Here is a 25,323-nt window from a genome sequence, read left to right on the forward strand (position 1 = left end):
CACTTCTGTTTCAACACTAAAAACAAAATGAATTAAATGATATTAACCTTTTTGTAAGTGAAATATGACATTTCCAGAAATGGTGCTGATTTGCAAAGCATGACAATTTTAATTTTTTCTCACTCAACTCTGTTTTTAGGTGCTACTTGCAATGTGTTGTAACCATTAACCATTAGGCATAAACCCCATTTTCTTTTTTTTTTTTTTTTTTTGGCTTCAATTCTTTTATGGGTACATTTTAGGTATACAATACATTTACATTTATCATTGGGTGCTTGTACTTGTACATGATGTATCGTGGTTCTTATTTTTTCTCCATTACCAGTGCCATTTTCACTCCCCTTCCCTCTTTAACGTACTAGGTAGAAATGATCCATTCTGCCATAATATCCAATGAATTTTGCATGAGATTCTTAAGAGCAAAGCTATTAAGTATAGTAGTGAGCAAAAGAGTCAGACTTGCTAATAGAAGGAGATATTTTTAGTGCTTTTGGAAAAAGTCAATGTTGTTTCTAAAGTTCTGGGTTACTTAAGATGGTTTCAGCAACTAAATGTTTGTATACCTGACTTGCCTCCTTTGGTACATGTAGTGTTTTTTTTTTTTCCTTTTTTTAAAAAATAAGAGATAGCTAAAAGTATTTCCTAAGAAGTTTTGAGGAGATGGTTTAAAGTCTTAGAGAATTAAAAACTAAAATCTATAGTAGTCTTCTATAAAGTCAGGTTAGTTACTCAATAGTATACGTTACTTGACAGACTATTTCATAGATTGATTAGCTCAGATTATGGATTAAATTTAATATAGCAGCTCTGCTCCATTTTCTGTCCAGCCCCAATATAATTCAAACATACAGAGAGTATTGAAGTTACAGTTTTCTGTTAATGATTTTTCCTTTGACTGAATATTTACTGTGTCAACTAGATAGGGAAGTCATTTGTTAAATCAACTGTTAGAAGAAATTTTCCTCTCACAGCACATATTGGATCAAATAAACACAAAATAAAAATTGAATTTTTAAAAGTTGCATTAACATTTTGCCCATATGGTATGATTTATCTAATTGAAAATTTCCTTTATAATAGAGAATCTAATAACTTGTTACCCAATCATTTGATATACAGCAACTTCAGTACTTAACCATTATTTTTATACATGAAGGAAATGTAGTAAAAATAAAACCTTTCTTAATTTGTTTTTATTTTGAACATAGACTATATTTTGAAGAAAATGGAAATAATTGCAGACTATAGTGAGAATTTGCCACATAATATCTATCCTAAGGAAAGGAGATTTTAATTTGTTTCAAATTATAGTTCTTCCAGAGTCACAACAACAAGATACAATGAACAACAAGATCAAAGAACACATTGATTCAACTATAATACATAGAAAAATCCTGTCTGTAAGAAATCCAGAAAATAGTTGAAATGCTTCTGCAACCTGAATGAAACTAAAACCAGTCAAACCAAAATTAGTAGAGAAATGTAAGACTTCCTGTAGCCATAATTTTTACTTCCCAAATGGAACCATATGATTGAAAATAAAAGAGAAGAACTAATAAAAATATTGATTGTTTGAAAAGATAAATTGAAAAGCTCATTCAATGAATGGTGAAGTATTAGGATAATAATATTTTAAAACATAAGAAATAGTCTTTAATTGTTCTATAACAATGTATGCAGTCCATTGTGGAGTAGAGGTGTTATACTATTGGATTATATATAATTGAAAGAAATGTTGATTCTCTAGTGGCAGAATTTTGGTCTTTATTATTTCAAACATGCTTGGATAGATCTCAATGGTGGAATCCAGTTTGGGTCATGGAGCCCATTCAACATGGTGCATAGCAGATCAGAACTACCACCACGAAGTTACTTCCAAACAATGACTAGTGGAAAGTTGTTATACATATATATTAGCCCCTTATCCTGTCAGAAAACAAAACTCTGAGGCAAAGATTTCATGAATGTTTCTGACATTCTCCAAACACATTCACTTTTACCTACTCAAATCGATCAGTTACTTGATAAAATTTCCTCTATTATATTCTTTTCCTTTTTTTCTAACTTCCCCATTCCTCTCTTAGTGTTTCCATAAAAAATCTCCAAAATTACCAACATCAATTTTTGTCTTAAATCTGCTTCCTGAGAAAATTCAAACTAAGATAATAATAACAGTTGGATTTTTAACTTGTCTTTTTATTTGAACACTGCTCATCAGTTCCATTTTGTAAAAAGGTTTCTTTTGTTCTTGCCTATTTATTAGTATTCTTTATTAATTCCTCTTGAAAAGTTTCTACATTACCTTTGTCTTTATTCTATAAAATAGATTATAATTTATATAACTGTTTGTAATTGTGTGACTTCCTATTTAGACAAATACATTACCTTAAGTAAGAAGAGCATTGCATTGTAACTACAGATGAGTTATAGAGAGTAACTATGACAGAGAAGTGCCTTGGCGTGAGAAAGGGCTGAATCCCCTATCTTTCGACTTGCTATAAGATTTTTTGCAAATCAGCCACCTATTGCAAACATTAATTTTCTCATCTGGAAAAAAAAGCGTGTAATGCAAAGAACTTATGGAAGCACTGAATTATTTAACAAATGTAAATTTCTCAACATTATATCTAGCATGTTTTAGGTGTTTGAGGAATAATGGTTAATACCATGAAAACAATTCCTCAAGGTTGTTTTCTTTATGCTTTATTCTAGAAAATATTTTGCTCATATTTCACATTTTACTTTAGTCTTAATAGGCTATGCATACTTTCACATATATAGTTTATAGCCTTTAAATCTACTAGTGTTTTACATCTTATAATGTTTTGTTTTCTTATATTTTTCTTACTTGTATTTCTCGACATTGATAAATTACTTCAGTGATTCCTAATACATATTATTTTTCTTATTGTTAAACTACAAATTTTAACCTTTAACAAGTATTTCACAATTTTAAAAGGGAGGCTGGCTTTCTTTCTTTCTTTCTTTCTTTCTTTCTTTCTTTCTTTCTTTCTTTCTTTGAGGCAGTCATTTACTGCCAAGGAGTCATAGGACAGATACAGTCTTAGGTCCTGAACCTTTTAATTGCAGAAAACATACAAGTTTTGTTCTGAAATATTCAGGGACTCAAAGCTGCTTTTGCTGAAAAGTTACTCTTCATTTGGATCTACAGAGACCAAGGAAATTAGGAAATATCTTGAGATAAATAGAAATGTAAACACAATATTCTAAGACATGGGTAATTAAAAACAGGATAAAGCTTGACCTTCCCTTTGCATTTCTCTCCTTTATTACCTTAAAACTTTGGATCATATCCCTGCTAAACTCAGTATAGGCACATTAATCATTTAAGGAGTGTCTGTTTATAAATCTGCCGGTACAAAGTTGATTATCCTTGAATTTACATAATCTATTTTATCCACCCTTTAAAACTAAAGATTTCAACCTAAGAGATTTGTAGACATTCATCTAGTCTCTGGGTGAAGTACCCTGTCATCGCCTTCAACAGTCACTTTGGGTTCACACAGAGGCTCTGAAAAACATAGACCTTCCCCAAGAGGAAGCCATTATCTCTTGGAAACTGAATTGCCCCTTCATATAGTAGAGAATTTTCTGGAGCAACTTTGCAAAACCAGAACTGACATAATAACAAACAAGATCCAAGCACATCTGAGAAAGTCTTTGTAAATTGCCCTTATTCCTTTTAAAGGGACCAGTCCAATTTCTATCAGATGATCTGTGCCCTCTTCAACTGCTCAAACTGAAGTTTCTTTATTATTTCTTACTTTCTAGTTCTGCCTCATAAATTAGCCTGTCTTTCACTGATGCATCCTTTGACAAGACATCAAGGACCTGTCCACAACAAGTTAACATTCTGATCTCATTTTTAGAGGGACACAGTCAGATCTTGCCCAGTGACATCAACTAAACCAATAGACTCCCTTTGTATTATATAGGTTTCATATATATATATGCTCAGCTAGTCTTTTGTATATAATATTCATGTATTCTTGCAAGAAACCTGCTATCTATGAAAACTACATTCCTTTTCATCATCTTCTATAATGTTCTTCTTTCTATTTCCCTTAAACCATTCACTGACAAGAAGATTCTTTACACTTTCTTATCCATCCAGAAAAGCACTTGGACTGGGGATTTAGCTCAGTGGTTTCACTGCCTGTTGCACAAGCACAAAGACCAGAGTTCAATCCCTGGTACCAAAGGAAAAAAAACAACAACAAAAAAACCCCTAGAAAAGCACTTATCTGAAACTCAGATTTAAATTCATCAATCTCTGATTCTTATTTCCTAATATATATTTACCTTCCTCTTTGTCAAACTAAATGATAACCACAGTTTATATAAGGTCATTTATTTGCAACCTAAAAAGTACTTGTTATTTATTTACTTAGTAACAACACTGTGCTAAGGGCCTGAGAATCACAGTCACCCTAAATGATAATTAAGGTTTTTGTTTGCTTGTCCTTTTGTTTTTGAGATAGTCGCACTAAGTAGTTCAGACTGGTCTCAAGGCTATCCTCAGGCCTCAGTGCTGGAATTATGGATGTAAACCACCACACCTGGGCAAAAGATACTTACATTCTTTTATCTCACAGAGTATGAAAGTTAGTAGAACACACAATTTAAAAAAAATCATCCTATTATCTAATACTGAAGGAAGGATAATACAGTATTCAATTATATTTCAATATTATTCATTCATTGACCAATTTTGAACTATAGGCCCTAATTTTCTTTATCAGATTTCTAACATACTGCAATTCAAAACATCTTTAGAGCCTTAAAATCTTTACTTGGCAACCCACTTTGGTGAAAAACATTTTCACAAATAATCATCTATTCTTGTGTGTAAACATACACCTTCAGCTGCTTCAACAAATGTTTCATCTTTCATTTCAATCATGTTGAGATTATTATAATGCCCTTATATAATTTTATCTCCCTTGATACTCCATACCATTTACTTTCATTTTACTTAAGACTTCTTCCTTGGGCTATACTTTATTTCTCTTTCCTCTGGGAATTTCTATTCAATTTTTCAACATTTTTGTTAAAACTCTTTATGATATTTCTAAACCAATACTCTTGGGAGTGAGAGTTGCTTATATAAGAAAGATTATTCAGCTTTTACAGAGTCTAGAAAGGAAATGATTAGGTTCTGGAACAAGTTCTGAAAACTCCAGAAAGAAATCTGGTGGTAGTTGAAATTACATTCCCTGGAACTAAGTGTGAAGATCACTCTTACCATGAAAATCAAGAAAGGAAAAAGTAGAATTGTTTACACTGAACACATATTGGTTATCAGTAACTGGGAAAAGATAATGCAAAACTGGAGGGTGTGGGGGATTTCTGGATTAAGTCATCATGTACTGCTCCTTCTGGACTGGTTGTAGTCAGTAATCCAGAAAATTTATACAAAACAGGAAGCAGTGGCACCTTGGGGATCTGGATCTGTTGTCTGCAGTTTTAAAACAAGTTTTTAACACACAATCAGGAAGAGTCTTTTGTTGGTTTTGGTCCATGGTTGTAAACTGATTAACTTCTGTTTTCTTTTTCTTTGCCCTCCAGCTTGTAGCCTTTATAATTAAATTGGAACATGTGTATTTGTGTGTATAGAATATATATATATGGAGTTCATAAGATCATATTATATATTCTTTATATTTATATATATTCCATGTTTCCCTTTATCTATCATTTACCACTGTAGTAAAAGTTTTTTGAAGAGTACTGTACACTTGCCACTAAAATGTTTTAACTACAGTTATCTACTAACTGAATCTCATTTCTCCCTTTTTAAAATCTATCTGCTCTCTACCCATCCACAATATTCCAGATTTAATGAAATAAGTAATATATGTATCACATAAACTACCACATTTGATGCTCTTTAAAGTCTTTAATAAAAGTATTGCGTTATCTTTGTTTCATAAAAATAAATTCTAGTGAAATTTAATGATATTCCTGGTGGATCCTTCTTAAAATCATCTTTATTCACATTTCTCTTTCCAAAATAGACATGAGATTCCATTGAGTTCTACTTTACATTTCTTCATATTCTTCTTAGTTTTAATGTTCTAGTCAATTTATTTTCTTTTCTTCTGTTTTCATACGGAAGACTACTGGAGCCCTCTGAAACATCCTGAAAACATCTGCAAAAGGCTCCAGTCTCCTGCTCACTGTATGATGCAAGTCTGGAAAATAAAACCTAAAAGACAAAACTAAGACAGACAAAAAGTAGGGAGCCAGGACGACCAATGCTGGTGCAAGCAGCAAAGACATTGGTCTTGCCAAACCGCTCATTTTTATTAGTAATCAATTGGAGTAAAGGTGAGTTATTGCAAGGATGGAACTAGATGTGAGGATGTTCAGTCATGTGGTTTCTGTGGAAACTAATGCCAGCAAGGCTGGTAAAGTGCAAGACAAAGCATTCTCATATTAGGAACAGAATAGACAAAATATAAGGTTGTAATAAGAACATTGTCCTTCTAGTTAAGAAGGTTTTATTTGTGGTAATGGAATTTGGGTGTGAGTTACTCTGACTTTGGCACATAGGCTTCAGCTGAACTCACTTCTCAAAACAAGCTAATTAAGGGGTTAACTCTTTACAGCCTGTACTGCTTACAGCCTGGCTTGGGCATAATCAATATTTAAGTTCCCTGCAGAAGACAAAAGTATTTCACAGAATTATTTTTTATCACAAGAAAGCTAAAGTAATTAATTGAACACAACTCAAGTTTTGTGCATAGTGATGTTACTTGATATTTCATTGATAAGGAGTATTTGCTAAGACTTATTGTAATATTGAAAAAAATCTTTTTCCCCAAATGTGATAACATGCATTAGATAAGGAGAATTCTATGAGGTAAAAGCTAAAGACTACTCAATTCATAAACTTTCAAAAACTACCTCTACATCAAATTTATATAATCTATAATCCTGCCATGTTTCTATGAATGCATTCCATAGACACCTAGCCTCCCAATGTACATTTGGTAATAACCCTGCCTTGTAGCCAGAAAATCTTTCCCAAGTTTATTTTTTATAATCAAACAACCTTCTCTTTTATTTATTTACAAAATAAAACAATTTTATTTTGCATCATTTTTGGACATTTGTTTATGTTGTTAGTTTTTCCTTTTGAATAAAAATATTTAAAATTTGAATATAAATAAAATTTGATTTATTCCTCCTTCACAACATCTTGTAGAGTATATAAACTTATACTGAAATAGTGAGAAACTAATGACAAAAATATAGGCTAATAACTACTGTTAAGTTTTTCTAGTAGTCAAAGTAAATAATTTCAGATTAAATTTCTAAAATTTCCTATTATTTTTCAATTCAATCATTCCTGAATGCTTGTACAGAGAGACAAAAAATAGTTAAGGAAAGAAGGGAAAAGAAAAAATATGAGAAAAGGAAAAAATGAAAACAAGATATTTGTAAATTGGGAAGGGTGGAGGGGATGAAGAGAGGGCAGGGGAATAGGAAAAAAATAAGAACCAAGATACATCATGTAAAGGTACAATATCCCAACAATGAATGTAACTGTATTGTATACCTAAAATATACCAATAAACTTAATAAAAAAAAGAAAATGTTAATTAATGATAAAAAAGTTATAGCTCCATTCTTTTGAGATTTAATTTTAAGATTTTATAATATTCTTAGTGTTCAATTTAGCTATTTCTGTTTTCAGAATTTTACTGAATGCGTTTTTATTTTCATATGCAACACCTTAAATTTAAATTAGTGTCATTTGTTTTGAAAGGTGAGAACCTGCTAAGATACATATTTTCCTGTTGAATTTCTTCGTTTTTTTTTTGTTTCATGGTAGTATTAGATTATGTCTTTATAAAAGTGATGAAAGCAAGTATCAATTTGACATATTCTCACAAATTCTAGCAGGTTCAATTTCCATTTTCACAATTGGTTTATTCCACTTGAATCATAACTAGATCATTTTTGCTGAAGTTCGTTTTATTATCCAAGCATGATACAAATATTGCAATTATTTTAACAGCTGCATTTTTTGTGAAACAGAAAATATAGTTTTTTTAATTAAAGTATTAAAAGTGGAGAATATAAAGATGAGAATCTGTGATAGACCTATTAATAGATTTGAGAAAGAAAATACTTGTTAGACAAGCATTATTACTTTTAAAAATATAACATTCTTTTGCTATGTACTGTTTAACAACAAATTTAGAAAATATTACTGAAATATTAAATTACTTTTTATTTTCAGAAAAAGATGGAATGATATTACTGATCCAGATATTTTATAATGTTTATGCTTTACAATTGTATATTACTTCTGAAACAATATCATCAAATTACCACAGCATACTTAACAAATAACTCAATTTTCAAAATAAGTGATTAGATATATGAATTCAGCAATCTCTCCTTCGCAAACAATTCCAATTTGACAGTAATCTCTACTGTCTTGATCAAAATTTTGCTGCAGCAATTGTGTGCAATGGTAAAGTTTTAGTTATTTTATGAGTAACTACTCCAGCAATCTACGCCACTTTTTAAAATCTATGGATTAGTCAAAACTCTATACTAACACATCTGTAAAATGCAAAGCAAGACATGGCAATTCCATACACATACATGATTGCATCAGTAACAAAATGATGAATCTTCTCCATTTATTAATATTGCTGCATAGATATGCTATGAGATGCTTTACCAGATATTTAGCAAAATCACTAAGCTTTACTCATTAACCCTTTCTTTAGAAATATGTTCCAACATTATTGGAGACTACAAAAACATACATTTAGATATTAATTTGTGCCATGACATGAGATGTTGATGAGTAACTACATTTTTCTCACATATCTTCTTTATGGTAATGACATTGAGTACATATGATGAGGTAGGAATTAGAATTTGGGTGACAAGTATATGATCAAAAATTTTCACATTACTAATATTTTATGATTTTTGAAAATCAATAAGCATTAATACTACCTAATAATTCTCTTTCCTAATTCAGTTAGTAACTAATTTTTAAATTCTTCTCTAGATAGAGATGTATAGAATCCAACCAGGGATATTTTTAAAAATTCATATTAGTGTTGCTTCAGTCATGTTTATTTGACCCGTCAATTGGCTCAAGTAATTGACTCATAGAACCCTATGAGGATATAGAGCTAAATTGGGATAGCAGTAGTGTTGAAATAATGTTCATACTCAAATTTTTCAGTTTTGAAAAATAAAAGTTTTCATGGGATACTGAAAATTGCCAAAAGACAGTGCCTTATTGGAACAAGTGGAGTTTAATAATTTAATTATTTGAAAAAAAGTTTGATGCAGAGTTTCACATATATTTCTCTTATGTTATGTTTCTTAGTAAATCTAAATTAGCTGCTTACTTTGTTTCTAGAAAAACAAGATAAACATTTTTAGAATGTTGATATTTTATATGGCATTCTTCACTTAATATATGAAGGATCCCATACAATAATCTGTATCTCCACATTGTAGAGACCTGCCTCATTAGGTCCAGAGAGGATTTTTTCCTACATATCATGACACAGAAATAAAGTTCTGCTCCACAAGTGACAGTTTGCATTTGAGAATAGATACAAGGAAAAAGGAACACTTTGGAGCTTTCATTTCAGCTCCAAATGACAGATATCATTACATTGGCAAGCATTGATTAGTTATGATTGAGAGCTCTGAAGGGGCATGTGAGACAGTGTAAATTGATGAATAAATAAGAAATGTGGGTGTCTTTACTTTAGGTTATTTACAATGTATCTCCAACAAATGTTGAATAAACTTTTATGAGTAAAACTAATAAAGTTGTAAAATAATCTATTTAATTAGAAATGAATCAGTGTCTCCTTTTGTTTTAATTATTGTAATTTTACATTAAACATTAAAATCATTAAGTAAAAGATACTATTCCTGTCAATATTTTGAGATGACAGAAATTGATAAATTTTAAGAGCCAGCATTCTAAGAATGAGAGGTGATGCAGTTCTTTTTGAGCAAAAGTTCTGTTTGGACTGTCAAGACTAAGAGGCAATGCCACAAATAGTGACAGGCACTGTAGGCTGGGGCTAGAGTTATTACTCAAAGGACAAACCATGCCTGTAGGTAGTTCCCTTTCCTCCCAATCTATCACATCCTATTCATGGAAACGAGTGTCAGGACTCTCACTCCCCTCCATGACAGCCGTAAGAATGCAATTTAGGCAAATGTGTGCATGAGTGGATGGGTTGGAACTATCTTGTTTAATTAAAGTTTGATCTTTCCTCATTGTACTCATACATTTTATGATATCATTTTAAACTGACCAATTTTGTAATTATTTAAATGTTTTAGGCCTTATTTTCCAAAAAGATTTCATTACTAGTTCAATGAAGCATATATTGTTATTTTTGATGAAAGATGATGTCTTGCATTCTTGAGAAAGTGACTTATTTTCTCAAAATAGTTCCCATTATGTTAGATACATTTAAGTAATTTAGAAACTTGCCATCGATCTCTTAAAATTGCAAAAGAAATCACACGTTCAATTCTATTAGATGATTGCAGGAAAAAACTGTTCAAAATCAAGCTAAGAAGGAAGCTTTGTCATTATGGATTTATTATTTTTAGGATTTTAAAATAGTTATCTATAGAATATTAATGTGTGAAATAATCAAAATAGTTAACTATTTTATGTTATATACTCTTGGAAATTTTGTGCTTTTTACTAACATACAACATCTGTTTATTAGTTGTATAATAGAACAGCTATAGCTTGCCCTCTGGCATAGAGTAAATCAATACTATCTACTGGCATGGCCATGTTTTATCCTGAAGATCATTAATTTCCCAACAGACAGCATTATATGTTCTGTACTAATCTCACTTATCCTTGTAAAATATTAATCTGTGTAAAATGTTAGAAACACATCATTATTTCCCTAATATGAACAATGCTGTAGCGTTGAAAAAATTATACTAGCTGAATGTGAAATAGAATATTCAAGCAACTACTCACACTTTCCAAAGTAAATGCTGTAGCTCGGAAATTTATAAATATATTTATTCAAATAAGATAATTAGGAGTAAAGGATGTATATCCCCAGATACTGATTATGTGATATGTAAATATGTTTTTATTTTCTAATTAAAAATTTGAGAATATGAAACAAAAGCATTAAGTTGTACATAATGTTTTCCTCAGAAATTCATTTGAACTTTTTTTTCTTCAGAGAATAAAACAAAGGTATATATTACATTTTGTTTCTGGATGTCCCTGCAATACCTCTTGAGCTCAAATATGAGCTTTTTGAAGTGATCGGTTTTGGGAAACGATACAGATGACTAGATATTAGAAAGTGTGATCTGGTCAGAAGACACAGTTGACTGTGGATGTGACCTGGAAAGATATGTGTCTCTTTCTGTCTCATCCTTTGACCTCTCTCTGCTTCCTGGATATCATGAGGGGAACAGATTTCCTCTACCAAGGTCTTTCCACCATGCCATTCTGCCTTGGAACAGCCAACTATTGACTTAAATCTTTGCAAACGGTGAACAAAAGTAAACTTTTCCTCCTTTAACTTCAGTATCAGTACTGTTGCCTCAAGAATGAGGAAATTATGCCACTAAAGATACATTTTTAGTTTAAATAAGATTAATAATGGCATTACTTACAAGATAGTTACAAAATAATTTTCAACAATATTGGTTCAATACAATTTGGTGAAAAAAATTATTGTATGGCATCCCAATAAAAAAGAATGATATAAAGTTAACTATATGAGGTATTATGTAAGGTCTGTATGAAGAAGTATCTCTTAATTAAGGTTCTAAGTGTAAAACAGTATGCAGTTGTATTTTATAAATGTATAGATAGAGCAAGGCACCTAAATATAAATATAAATAAAATTTTGAAATTGCTAGGCAAGTTTTTCTTGTTAATAAGATGTGGTTGATTTTTAAATTTTCACTTGTATTCTACTTATATTCTATTCTTTTCTAAAAGAAATATATTCTATTCTCTTATGACTACAATGAAACACCTGAAACAGGCTGATATTATAAAGAAAAGAAGTTTGTTTGGCTGAGTTTTAAATGCTGACTGTCCAAATAGCATGGTGCAGGATATTATAAAGATCCTCCCTTGGGTCTATAACCTATGCAGATAGCAATGGTAGGAGCATAAATGAGTGTATGTTAGTTACTTTTTTCTCATTATTGAAACAGAATACCCAATACCCAAAGTTAGAGGAAAAGGTGTTTACTTAGCTTACAAAGTTCGTAGAGGTTTCAGTCCACAATTAGGTGGCTCCAAGGCAGGGATGGCAAACAGGCATCACAGAACAGGAACAACACGGTGCACATAAGGTATCAAAGGCAACAAAAGAATTTCACAGCATCTTTCTGCCCCTTTTATCTTATTCAGACTACTGGGATTAGGGCAGTGTCAAACTAATTAGTCACATGTATTTAGTTATCACCAACCCTTAACCCCAGCAACACACATGCCAGATTCAACTATCTCTGAAAAAAGAAAGTCCCACCTCATCCACATGAGGCTTGGGGGGACATCTAAACACAAACCATAACAGAGTGGAAGAGATCAAATCTCAAAACAGGCACCTGGTGAGGCTGAGTTACCCAAATTCTTTCAGGAGGCACACACCCTATGACCTATAGGTGCTCTGTAAGTTCCACCACTCTGCTGAGCACCTCAGTCCGTGAGCCTTGGGTAAACCACATCTAAATCACACCAGTAAATAAATATTACTTATAGATTAATACAAGAAATTTTAAAGGTGTGAAAGCTTAACTGAAAGTGATGTATGAACTTCTTAAAGAGTACATTAAAAAACTTATATCTAGGCCAGAAACATCAATGCCACTACAACTGAGTCTCCTTTCATTAGCACAAATATCCTAATAGATATTTGAGCTTAATCATATCTATATATGATTATCATGTATATAGATAAAAATATAGATATCTATATATGTATATATGATAGCAATGAACTTGTAAGATTTAAATATAATTCAAATCCAAGTCCTATTGTGAAGTTACATTGGTCTGGAACTGAATGAAAGAGCATGATTATACTTGGGGGAGAAAGAGAAAATAAACTAAACTAAAAATTATCATTTCCCTTCATTTTGCAAATGCCTCTTTGTCACCATGAGAACATTGCTCATATACATGAATTAAAATTCAGATTTTAGGTATATGCTCTCTTTTCTCAAGTTACAAATAGCCCTACAAATAATAACAGAAGCTAATCTACTTGTATTTTCTAGACCTCCATGACCTTTCTCATTTTCTACCACTGTATCACTGTTCTTGTCCTGTCACCTCTCTCTCTCTCTGTTTTTTTGCTATAACTTTCGATCTGCAGTAACTTCCAAGAGTCAATGTGTTCATAGCTTGGTTTCCAGACTGTGGTGCTATTAGGAGATGGTGGACTCTGAGGAAGGTGGACTGTGGTGGGGAGAAGTTAGATATGGGGGTTGTGCCCTTTGAGAACACATTGGTCCCTTTTTCATATGGAGACATGTTTTTCTCTCTTTTTTTTCTGGCCACCATGAGAAGGAAAGTTTTATGTCATCTGGTATGTCATAGGATCCTATCATTATGTACTATGCCACCATTGGCCCAAACCAACAGTATCAAGGGACTATAGTCTAAAACCTGTGAAATTGTGAGCAAATAAACTTCTTCTACTTTTAAATTGATATTGTCATGTATTTTGTCACATTGACAAGCTGGTTAACACAGCTTCTAATTATGTTTACATTACAAAATAACTTTGCTATTGAAAGTGAGTTCTTACATCTTTTACCTTACCTATAAGATATTGTTCAAGTTTAACCATTCTTTTAAACTTTTAAGAGTTTTTATTCAATTCTATTTTTTGGCTACTTAAAAGTTTACTAAAATCTTATGAAAAGAAGATACATACAGATCCTTTTTTTCTAAGATAGATAATTTGTGCAGGTGTAATTTGTATATTGGAAGAATGAATTGAGAAACTGACATATTATTTTGTCTTTATATTACATGAAATGACAAATATATTGCCACCTGTCCTACTAAATTTTCACTAAGGAGCCTACTACCTATTTACTTCAAAGTGGTAAATATTAAAATGAAACACATTTTTGTTTGTTGCTATATAACGGAAACATGTTGAAAGATTATTGGGAATGAATTTCTCTTATATGTTCTTAAATAGATATCCAGAAATTCACAGAAATAATAAGACCAAAAAGTTTATGGTTAAGTCTCTAAATTAAATAAGATTCTAAAAACCTATTTCTATTTTTTGAGGATTTCCTTCAGTAGCTACTGAACAAACTAAAGATAAAACACATGTTATTAAATTATCAGATTAGTGTGCATAGTATTCTAGTCCCATATTTAAGAACAGAGATGACTAATACAATGTAAATGAAATTTATATAATCAAAATGAAAAACATATTTTACAGTGCATCTTGTGGAGAGCATTCCTATTATCTTTATAATTCTATTGCATATGGGCAACATCCTCTGTGTGAAAAAATTACTAACTGAACTATAAGTATTTTAATCCTGAAAAAATGTTAGTAGTTTTTTAATAATTTATTTTATTTAACAACTTAGGAAGTTTGCAGCCATCAGTTGGTCCAGGACTAATTCAGGTGGGACAGGAAATCCAAGACTATCTGTGGAACTGTTAATGAGTAAACCTTATAGGTAAAAACATATAAACTTTTGCAAGCATGTACAAAGAGATCTCTAAAATTAACCACTTTGGTTTCATTTTCAGCAAACTGACCTGGGTCACTCAACATGCCTTTTATTGTTCCTGATCATAGTGCACATTCTGTTTTAACAATAAATTCATGACTATCAGAAGCTATCGATTTGAAATGTTCTTGTAAAATTCTACTTTGTTTGTACAGGAAAATTAGCAATTTCTAGTTAGCACTGTAGCAACTATAGCCACCAAGGCCAGGTCCCTTTGTACCACCACAGCCTCTTGTTTTGTTTTGTTTTGTTTTGTTCACAATTAAATATTTTTGAGTTCTTTAATCTTCTGTAAAAAGAGTAGCTGGAAAATATTTCCTCCCATTTGATAGAATATCTCTTCATCTGTTAGTTGTTACTGAGACTGTGCAACTGCTTTTTGATTTGATGCAATTCTACTTGTTGCTTCTTGCTATGATTTGCTATCTGAAGTGTTTCCCCAATGTTTTCTTCTAGCAGTTTCAAAGTTTCATATCTTATATTGAGAATATTAATTCATTTTGAATCTATTTTTCTATGAGGTAATAGGGATTTACTGTAGTTTCAATCTTTTATTTTGGTACAGAGGATCGAACTTGGGACCTTGCATGTGGGAGTCAGGCAGTGGAAATAATGAACTAAATCCCCAGGCCCATAGCTTCAATCTTATGCATATAGATATTCAGTTTTTCAAGCACCGTCTATTAAAGAACATCCCTTTTCTTCAACTCATAATTTTGGCCTCTTTATTCAGAATTAGATGGCTATAATTCCATGGGTTTGTTTTTTGATTCTATGGCTTGTAGAGTATTTTGAAATAGGATATTGCAATATTTCTTATTTTGATTCTTTGGCTTAGGATTGTTTTGTCTGTTCAGAGTCTTGTGTTTTCATATGAATGTTAGTATTATTTTCTAGTTTTTTGAAATGCTGTGATTGGTGACTGGATGAAGTTACATTGAACCTATAAACCGCTTTTGATGTCCTGTGTTTTTTAACATAATTAATTCTGCTGAGACATGTGCATGGGAGGTCTCTCCTGATGTCTTCTTCAGTTTCTTTATTTTTCCATAATTTCAATTGAAGAGATCTTTCATACTTCAAATATTTTTTAAATATGAAATTTTATTTTTTTATTAATTTTATTGGTAGATTTTAGGAATACAATATAATGACATTCATCATTGTAGATTGTGTACCTTTACATAATATACCTTGATTCTTATTTTTTCCCCATTCCCCTGCCCTCCCTTTAATCCCTCCACCTCTCCCTATTTACACAGACTTTGTCCCTATTTTTTTCCTTTTCTCATATTTATTTCTTTCCCTTATTTATTTTCCTCTATACCTGCCACTTCCTGATCCCCTTTGCACCATTTCTTCCTCTTTCACATTATCCATTATACATTTTGATCCTTATTTACAATTTGAATTTCTTATACCAGAGAAACTATTCAGTATTTACACATGTGTCCTATTTATTTCACTTAAAAGTATCTCCTCAATGTGCATCCATTTAGCTAGAAATGTCTCTAGTTTCTCATTCTTTATGGCTAAGTAGTGCTCTATTTTATAAAAAAAAAGAAAGAAAGAAAGAAAGAAAGAAAGAAAGAAAGAAAGAAAGAAAGAAAGAAAGAAAACCCCACATTTTCTTGACCCAGTCTCCAGTTGATAGGCAATTGGGCTGTTTCCATGTTTTAGCTATTACAAACTGTGCCCCAATGAACATAGGTGTACATATATTGCTGTATGATTCTTTTAATTCTTTTGGGAAGATCCCCAGCAGGGGAATAGCTGGGTCAAATGGGACCACTAGTACTAGTTCTTTGAGGTATTTCCATACTGATTTTCACAGTGGTAGCACTAGTCTACACTTCCACCAAGAGTGAGGAGGGGTTCCTTTTTCCTCCACAGCCCAACTAACATTCATTATTGGTTGATTTCATGATAGCAGCCATTCTTGCCGGGGTGAGGTGGAATCTCAGCATTGTTTGCATTTGCATCTGTCAAATGACTAGTGATATTTTTCATATGTTTATTTGCTATTTCTACTTCTTTGTCTTTGAAATGTCTGTTCATTTAAGATGTCGATTTTTGGATTGGGTCTTTAAATTTGGGAGGTCTGATTTTTTTAAAGTTCTTTACACATTCTAGATAGTAGACCTTTGTCAGAGAAAGAGCTGGTGAAAATTTTTTCCTACGTTGTGGGTTGTCTCTTCATGATGTTGGTGGTTTCTCTTGGTGTGCAGGAGCATTTTAATAAGAAGAGATCTCACTTGTTGATTCTTTGTGCTAGTTCCTGTACTACTGAGGTTTTGTTTATGACATCATTTTCCATGCCAATGTGTTCAATAGTTCTACCACTCTTCCAGCTGGTTTAGTGTTTCTGTTTTAATATTTGGATCTTTAAACTATTTCAATTTTAGTGTATGGTGAGAGATATAGGTCTAGTTTTAATCTTTGGCAAGTTGAAACCCAGTCTTTCCAGCAACATTTATTAGAGAGGCTATCTGTCTTCCATTGAGAGTATTTGGCTCCTTTGTCAAAGATGAAGTCCCTGAGTGTGTCTGGAGTTGTTTCTGCATCTTCTACTCTGTTCCACTAGTCCTTGGGTCTGTTTCTTTTCCAGAACCATGCTGTTTTTATTACAGTATCTTTGTAGTATAGTTTCCATTTGGAGATTGTGATACCCCCTACTTTGTCTTTGTTGTCTAGAATTGCTTTAGATGTTCTAGGCCTCTTCTTGCTCCAAATGAATTTTTGGATTGTTTTCTCAAGGTCTGTGAAATATGCTTCTGGAATTTCAATTAGGATTGCATTAAATATATATAGTAGTTTTGGAAGTATGGCCATTTTCACTGCATTGGTTCTTCCTACCCAGGAGCAAGGGATGTCTTTTCATTTTCTGATATCCTCTTCAGTCTCTTTTTGCAAAGTGCTATAATATTCAGAGTAGAGGTCTTCAATTTCTTCCTTTAGGTTCATTCCTAGGTATTTCATTTTGTGGATGGTATTGTGAAGGAAGTTGTTTCTCCAGTTCCTTTTTTCTTTGGATCTTTTGTTTGTGTATAGGAAAGCTATTGATTTTTGTGTATTGACCTTGTATCCAGCTACTCTAATGAATTTGGTTATTAAGTTCAGAAGACTTTTGGTGGCGTTCTTGGGGTTTTCTCTACAGAGTATTATGTTGTCTGCAAATAATGACAATTTGGATTCTTCATTTCCTATCTTTATTCATTTTATTTCTTCCTCTTGTCTAATTACTGTGGCTAATGTTTCCAAAACAATATTAAACAGGAGTGATGATGGTGGACATCCTTATGTTGTTCCTGATTTTAGTGTGAAGGATTTCAGTTTTTGACCATTTACTATGATATTGGTTGTTGGTTTTGCATAGATGGCTTTGATGAGGTTGAGGTAAAGAGTGTGGATTCCAATTTTTGCAGGGTTTTTTTTTTTATCATGAATGAGTGTTGGATTTTGTCAAATGATTTTTCCACATCTGTTGAGATGATAATATAGTTTTTTCCCTTGGTTCTACTGATATAGTGTATTACATTTATTGATTTGCATAAGTTCAACCATCTCTGTATTCCTGGGATGAATCCTACTTGGTCAGGGTGTTTGACCTTCTTGATGATCTTCTACATTCTATTTGCCAGTATTTTATTAAAGATTTTTGCATCTACCTATATTCATTAGTGAGATTGGCCTATAGTTCTTGTTTTAAATTGGGTCTTTCTATGCTTTTGGAATTAAGGTGATGCTTGCTTCCAGGAATGAATTTCTTTTGATTGGTGAATTGAGACCATTAACATTGATGGTTGTAGCTGATATATATTGTCTCTTCTTTGTCATGACTTTTTCTTTTTGTTGGATTCTCCCTCTTTGCATTTAATTTCTTGTCACACCTGATGGATTCCTTGGGTTGGGCTTTCAGGAGCTGTGATCCTAATTGGCTTTTCCTAGGATATTGTTTAAAGTTTTTTGGAGTGCTGTTTTGGTATTCATGAAGTTCCACAGATGCTCTTTGTCATGAAAGTATCTTATTTCTCCATCAATTTTGAAAGATAGTTTTGTAGGGTACACCAATGTGGGTTGGATGTTTTTGTCCTTTAGGGCTTGAAGTACTTCACTCCAGGCTCTTCTTGCCTTGATAGTTTGTGTTGAGAAGTCTGCTATGTTTCTGATTGGCTTTCCTTTGTATATGATTAGTTTCTTTTCTCTAACTGCTTATAGAATTTTGTTCTTCTGTTTGGTTTCTGGAATCAACTATTATATGTCTAGGTGTAGATTTTTTTTTATCATGACTAATTGGAGAACTATATGCCCCACTTATCTGTATGTCAACTTCTTTTCCCCTGCTTAGGAAGTTTTCTGCTATTACTTCTGTGAATATATTTTTTGTGTCATTTCCACTCTCTCCTGTATCTTCATTGACTCTGATCAGTCTTATGTTATGCTTGTTTGCATTATCTAGCAGCAGCTGGATTTCTCGTGATCCCTTGCCATTTTTAAGACATTTTTCTTTTCCTGGTCACTGATTGCAATCCTGTCTTCTCTATATGAAATTTGGTCCTCACATTGGCTCATTCTGCTGCATAAAATTTCAATGGAGTTTTTAATCTCCTGGACTTTTGTTTGCATCCATTTTATGAAGTCCATTTGTTTCTGGTGTTGTAATCTCATCATGTTCCTCACCTCCTCTATTTTTTTATCTTGTCTGCTCTAAATTTATTAATCATGTCTTGCACTATGGACACAATCTCTGTTGTTATCTCAGAAATTATTTCTGATTTCCTTTTTTCCAGATCCTCTTTCTTTGCCAGTTTAGGGAGTCTGGATGGTTAAGTATCAGACTGCTCCATCTCATTGCCCTTTTGGGTTTCCTTAGGTGATGTAGAAGTCTGGTTTTGAGACTTGTTTATGCATCTTCTTCTTTCAACATATTCAAACTGCTGTGCCTTCATTGAGGCAACTTTTTGCTCACTTAGTCCTCTTCAATTCCCAGCAAGCCACTGAGAGGCCTTTTCTCTACTTCTCACTCCTGTGCCACTACCTGGGTTCAGAATGGTGGTCTCTGTGCTGCCCTGTTGTCCAGGATGATTTCTGGCTGTGACCTGTGCACACTTGGGATAGTATCTGAGAGTGCCTCTGGCTGGGGCCTGCTCCCCTATTTACCTGTTGTCTGGGAGGGCCTTTGGCTGTGGGTTGTGCACCCCAGTCACTGGTGTCTGGGGGGGGCTTCTGGCTGAGGTATGCCCACTCTTACCAGTGGTATTAGGTTGGGCCTCTGGCTGCTGTTTGCATGCCTGTGCCTTTGGCTGGCCCTGTGGGTCTGAGCTTCTAGGTTTGAGGCAGGTCCCTGGCTAAGACCTGCCTACAACTGTGCCACTATGGCCTAGTGGGCTTCTTGCTGAGATCTGTGTGCACAGGGATGGAATCTGGGCAGGCCTCTAGCTGTTGCTTGTGCAGCTGTGCAGCTCTTTTCCAGGCAGAACTTTGGCTGGACCTGTCTGTCTGAGCTGACTGGGTTGGGGCAGGGCCCTGGCTCTCAAACATTTTTAAGTGTGTATTTTTATGGCCCTATGTACATTTGTAAACATTAAAAGCATCTGTCTCCAAAACTTTTTATCTTCCTTAGCTTCTATTCTGTATTCATTGGACACTGAATTGTCATTTCTTGCTTCTGACAACCCAGCAATTCCCCTTTTTCCTGTCTCTAGTAATTTCTCTACATTATTACATTATATAAGTGGCATTAAAACAGTTAATTTTGTACAAACTGAGCTCATGGTCTCACAACATCTAGGAATAAAGCCATGAACAAAAGGAGAAAATTAGGAGAGTTTGTATTGGAAATAGGGAGAAGAAGAAAGACTTCTGGTTTCTCTAGGATAGGAATGCCAAATGCAAAATTTCCACATGGAAACCTTCATAGCCAAAAACGTTATAGATAAGTGGAACATAAGAATTGCTTGATTGCTTAGTGACCACCTATCACTGATGGCTCTGTGAATTTAAAAGGATAAATTGGAATCCAAGCTAAATAACATAGTTACTCAGCATGTAGGGTTTAAAGGAAATGAGTTTTTAAACCAAAGCTGATAATTTTACATTTTAAGTTTCTGGATACTCTTGAACTTAATAAAGAATGGGTGCAACTCCCTTTAGTAGGAATGAGATTGCATTCCATGTTGCCTGAAGAAGTTCAATCTTGGTCCAAATTCCTATCTTACTGTCATTTACATTCTTATTAGTATGGCTGATCACTCAACTCTATCTCAGGCCCTTTCCTAGTAACATGCATAAGTAACTAGTGACTTACTCATAAGTTAACTAAACCATTTTCTACAGAAATGTACACTATTTGTCCTTCTGTGATTCACTTAATTCACTAGCCAATGTTTTCAAAATTCATGCTTGTTGCAGTTTGTGTCAAATTTTATTTTCTTGTTAAAGTGAAGTAATGGTTCATTTTATGTATATACCCCTTTTGTGGTATATTCTCTCAACAGACATTTGGAATTCTTTCAAATTGTTGTGAAAAATGCGGCTACAAAGATGTGAAAAACTAGATGTGAAAAATGCTACTACAAAGATGAATGTAGAAATATCTGTTTGAGTCCTTGTTGCTTTTAATTCCTTTGGATATTTGCCCAAAAGTGGAATTGCTGGATCATATGGGCTTTTTCTGTACCATTTTTGTTGTTCTTCTTGAAGAACCATACTTTTATACTAACTGCACCATTTTGAATTCTCACCAGCAGTGAAAAATAGTTTGCATTTCTCCACATCCTCTCCAACTCCTATCCTCTAATTATTTTTAATAACAGCCATCCTAATGAGTGTGAATTTAATATCTCATTGTGGTAAAACATACTTTAAATGAATTTAATGAAGTCCATGTGGCAGGAAAAAACTTCATGATACACTTTTATTATGGTTTATATCTGTGTGCCTCTGATGAGACAGACTCATGCACTCATAAGCAGTGCTTCTGAAGATGAATGGATTTTGGGGGCTCTTAGCCAAGTTTTTTAGGAAGTAGGGTCTAGTCAGAAGAGATGGGGCACAAGGGCTGTGGTTTGGAAGGTTTTATCATCCTCTCCAGCTTCATCCTTCATGCTCTGCTTCCTGGCTGCCATGACGTAAGCAGCACTCCTCCATGCCTCTGTGCCATGTGATTCTGCCTTGGAGCCAGATGACTATGGATTGAAATGTGTACCAAAATAAACCTCTCTATTTAGTTCCAGGTGTCCTAAGGATAAGGAAAAGTACTAAGATAACTTTTTTTCTATTTTTTTAAACAGGATGTGGCCATGTAGTTCACACTGGCCTAGAACACATTATGTAGCTCTGGCTAGCCTCAAACTCAGGCCAATTCTATTGCTTCTGCCTACCAAGTGCTGAGATTATAGGCATATGCTACCATGCTTGGTAAGGCAAATTTTTTCTTAAATACATTGGTCACTATTTCTAGAGCATTTTTAATAATATTGAACTACTGTTATTAGCCTAATTCTATGTTATCACAGTAAAAAAATGCCCTGACTTCATTCACAATGACAACGTTTGCTTTTTCCTTTTCCCTATAGCATGAGTTGCTTTTTCTTGGTTATCTCTGCCTGGTAAACTCTCGTTATACTTTCATCTATCTTTCCTAGTTATCTGTATCTAAGACATCATAAAATGTTTTCATTTGGTGTTCAACACCAGTTATTGCATTGTGTACACAACTTTGCAAATCTTTTACCTCAATGAGTTATCACGAGTTGACCCAAAGTTTGAGCTACATATTTCTTTCTACATTTCTGCTCTATGTTTAATAATTTCTGATACATTATATACTCATGTGACATTTCACTTTATGCCTTTTATTATATCATGCTAATGAATTTTATGTATGTTCAATGGAGAAAAATAAGTTTTCATGTAGTTTAAGAAAGGAGAGGCATATTGAAAGAATATTTAGAAGATTTATATGTTTACTAAAAAAAAGTCTTGAATTATGACTATTTTGCCAGGAGGAAAAAGGAAAAGATTTCACAAAATGTTTGTTGTCTCTATTAGATAGAAAAATTGTTTAATCTCACTTCAGTTTCTCATAAAATATTCTTTGCTCAAGTATATATGGTGAATTTCAGACTGAAGTCAGTGTCATACAATCTTTAAATTAAATGTTAATACATATTTTTCTATTCTATTCATTTAAGCCAATTTGAAATAGCTGAGAACATCTCATTTTTTCCCAGAGCTATTATTACCTATCATTGGTAGTTGTAGGAGAACATTCTGGTTAGTAGTATGGGACTGACTGGTACATACATTTCATTTCTATCTCTCGGTCTCAAGGAACATACTGATTATTCCATATATTTTATGCTTACATTATAATACCATGTTTAAATGAATATGTAGTTTATGGAAATTCACTATATTATTGACTTAAAAATTAGATGACAGGCATGGGCATATAGTTCTGCAAGAGAACACTTGTTTAGTGCTGTATAAAGCCCTGGACTCAATCCCCAGCCCTACCAAAATATTTGATGTCACCATAATTATAAGATATACAATACAAATAAACTGTACTTTCCAATTTTTTCCAAAGTACAGCTAAAATAATATCCAGATGAAGAAAAATTTTCAAAACAATAAAATGAAAATGAGGACAAGTGGTCACCATTAGATCTACACTTAAGATCTGCCAGCTCATTGAATTCTTAGCTATTTCAGCACCTGGCCAGCTCCAAAATATGCTCACAGACCCCACTGTCAACAACTGACTTCCTTGTCTGATATATCCTTCCGGATCATCTCCCTCCCCCAGTCTCAGAGACAATAGAATTTTACATCATTCCTCATAATTATTTACAATGAAATTCTCAGTTAAATTTCTGATTTTTTCATTTTCCGATTCCAAACATTTTGGAGGCTTATTTTATAATGATTTTAACTTAGAAAGTTTATTATGTAAGTCTGAATGTCTAAGTTTTTGTATAAGGATATATTTTAATAAAGATAATTTCAATTAGTTTTTATATGAGGGCCAAAATTAAATGTCAAAAATATAAATTGTCTATAGTACATTTTCATAACTATACTGTGTATGAAAATAATACTTCTTAATATGTCCTATAAGGTATAAGTGATAAAGCAGGGAGATAATTTGTAGTCACTATCAAATCCCCTTTTTGGTATTGGTTTAAAGATGCTAATTAGAAATAATGCTTACTATGGCCTTGTCTGCTCTACTCCAATTACATAATACCTATGGAATACCCTATATAGCCCAGGTTGAAATCAAACTCACTCATGATCCCCCTGCCAGAGCTGCAGGAGTGCTGAGATTGCAGTCATGTACCACCAAGTTTTTACTTATCTTTATTTGCTGTTTCAAAAGGTCTTTTTAACCTTCCCAGAAATTATATGATTTATAACCATTGATTAACAACACTATATATTAACTTCATTTATATCATTAAATTTCTGAAAGTTTAATTAGTTGGGTAGATTGGATATTCTCAAATTTAGGACATAAATGCTGAAATCTGCAGAACTAAATATTCTCTTCCTTCTCACATTTAGAGAATGCTATTCCCTTAGAAAGTATGTGGATATTTGTCAGACTTCAGGTTTCATAGAAATTTGGAGGTAAATTGTAGTTGATATCTTTACCGGCATTTAGTGGGCAAGAAGCAGACAAACTTAATGTCTGAAGCACACAGTCCATTTTCACAAAACAGAAGTTACATAATCTCCATTGTTAATAATGCCTCCCTTTGAAAAACACTAAATTATTTTCTAATATGGACACATTTCAGCAATATTTTCCTGATTTCCTGTTCTTGACTCTGATATTGGTTACCTTATGCAGAGTTCCAATGATCAACTTTGTTTTTTCACTTACATAGGAAAAGATATCAGAATAAATATAGGAATAGATAACACTGTAGCGTTATAATTTAAAAACCCATTTATATCATACATATTAAATATCTTCATTACCTATTATTTCTTATATTGAAGCTATATAAATATATCAAATAAAGTTTACATAACTAAATAATTTCATTATCTATCACATGTTATACTCAAACTATTTTTATAAGACTTTGTAATTTGTTTACATTTTATAATACTTTTTCCTTTTTAAGAAAAACCCATGTTTGTTCTTGATACACATTGGTCCAATTAAATAAAATTATTTCCTCTTTATTTTCAAATTGTTATTTTTTTATGAAATAGATTACCTTGCTTCCAAATCATTTCCACTGGCTTTTCAAACCTACATCAGAGTTTTTAATCATGATTGTTCTTTGCACCAGAAGAATTTTAATAACATATTTTTTCTTGCTTCAAAACAAAATTATCAACATGTACTTTCCAAGTATCTCTACTTGGAACAATTTTTAATAAAAAATTGTTTGAGAAAAATCTGGATCTTAATCTTCATGTCAGAATATTCTATAAGTAGAAGAATATTTCCAGAATGGTCATTCTTCCAAGATATTTAGGAGCAGAGCTTTAAATTATATTTAT

The 25,323-nt window shown here is 32.7% G+C and overlaps 1 pseudogene; it reads right to left on the reverse strand.

Moving 5' to 3' along the window:
- Positions 1 to 14,640: 14,640 nt before the first annotated feature.
- LOC110348968 (elongin-C pseudogene) lies at positions 14,641 to 24,514 on the reverse strand (annotated as a pseudogene).
- Positions 24,515 to 25,323: the final 809 nt, after the last annotated feature.

The sequence above is a fragment of the Heterocephalus glaber genome, unplaced genomic scaffold (genome assembly GCF_053883595.1).
Source record: "Heterocephalus glaber isolate CG9 unplaced genomic scaffold, H.glaber_assembly_v1.0 deba00001666, whole genome shotgun sequence".
Classification (NCBI taxonomy): domain Eukaryota; kingdom Metazoa; phylum Chordata; class Mammalia; order Rodentia; family Bathyergidae; genus Heterocephalus; species Heterocephalus glaber.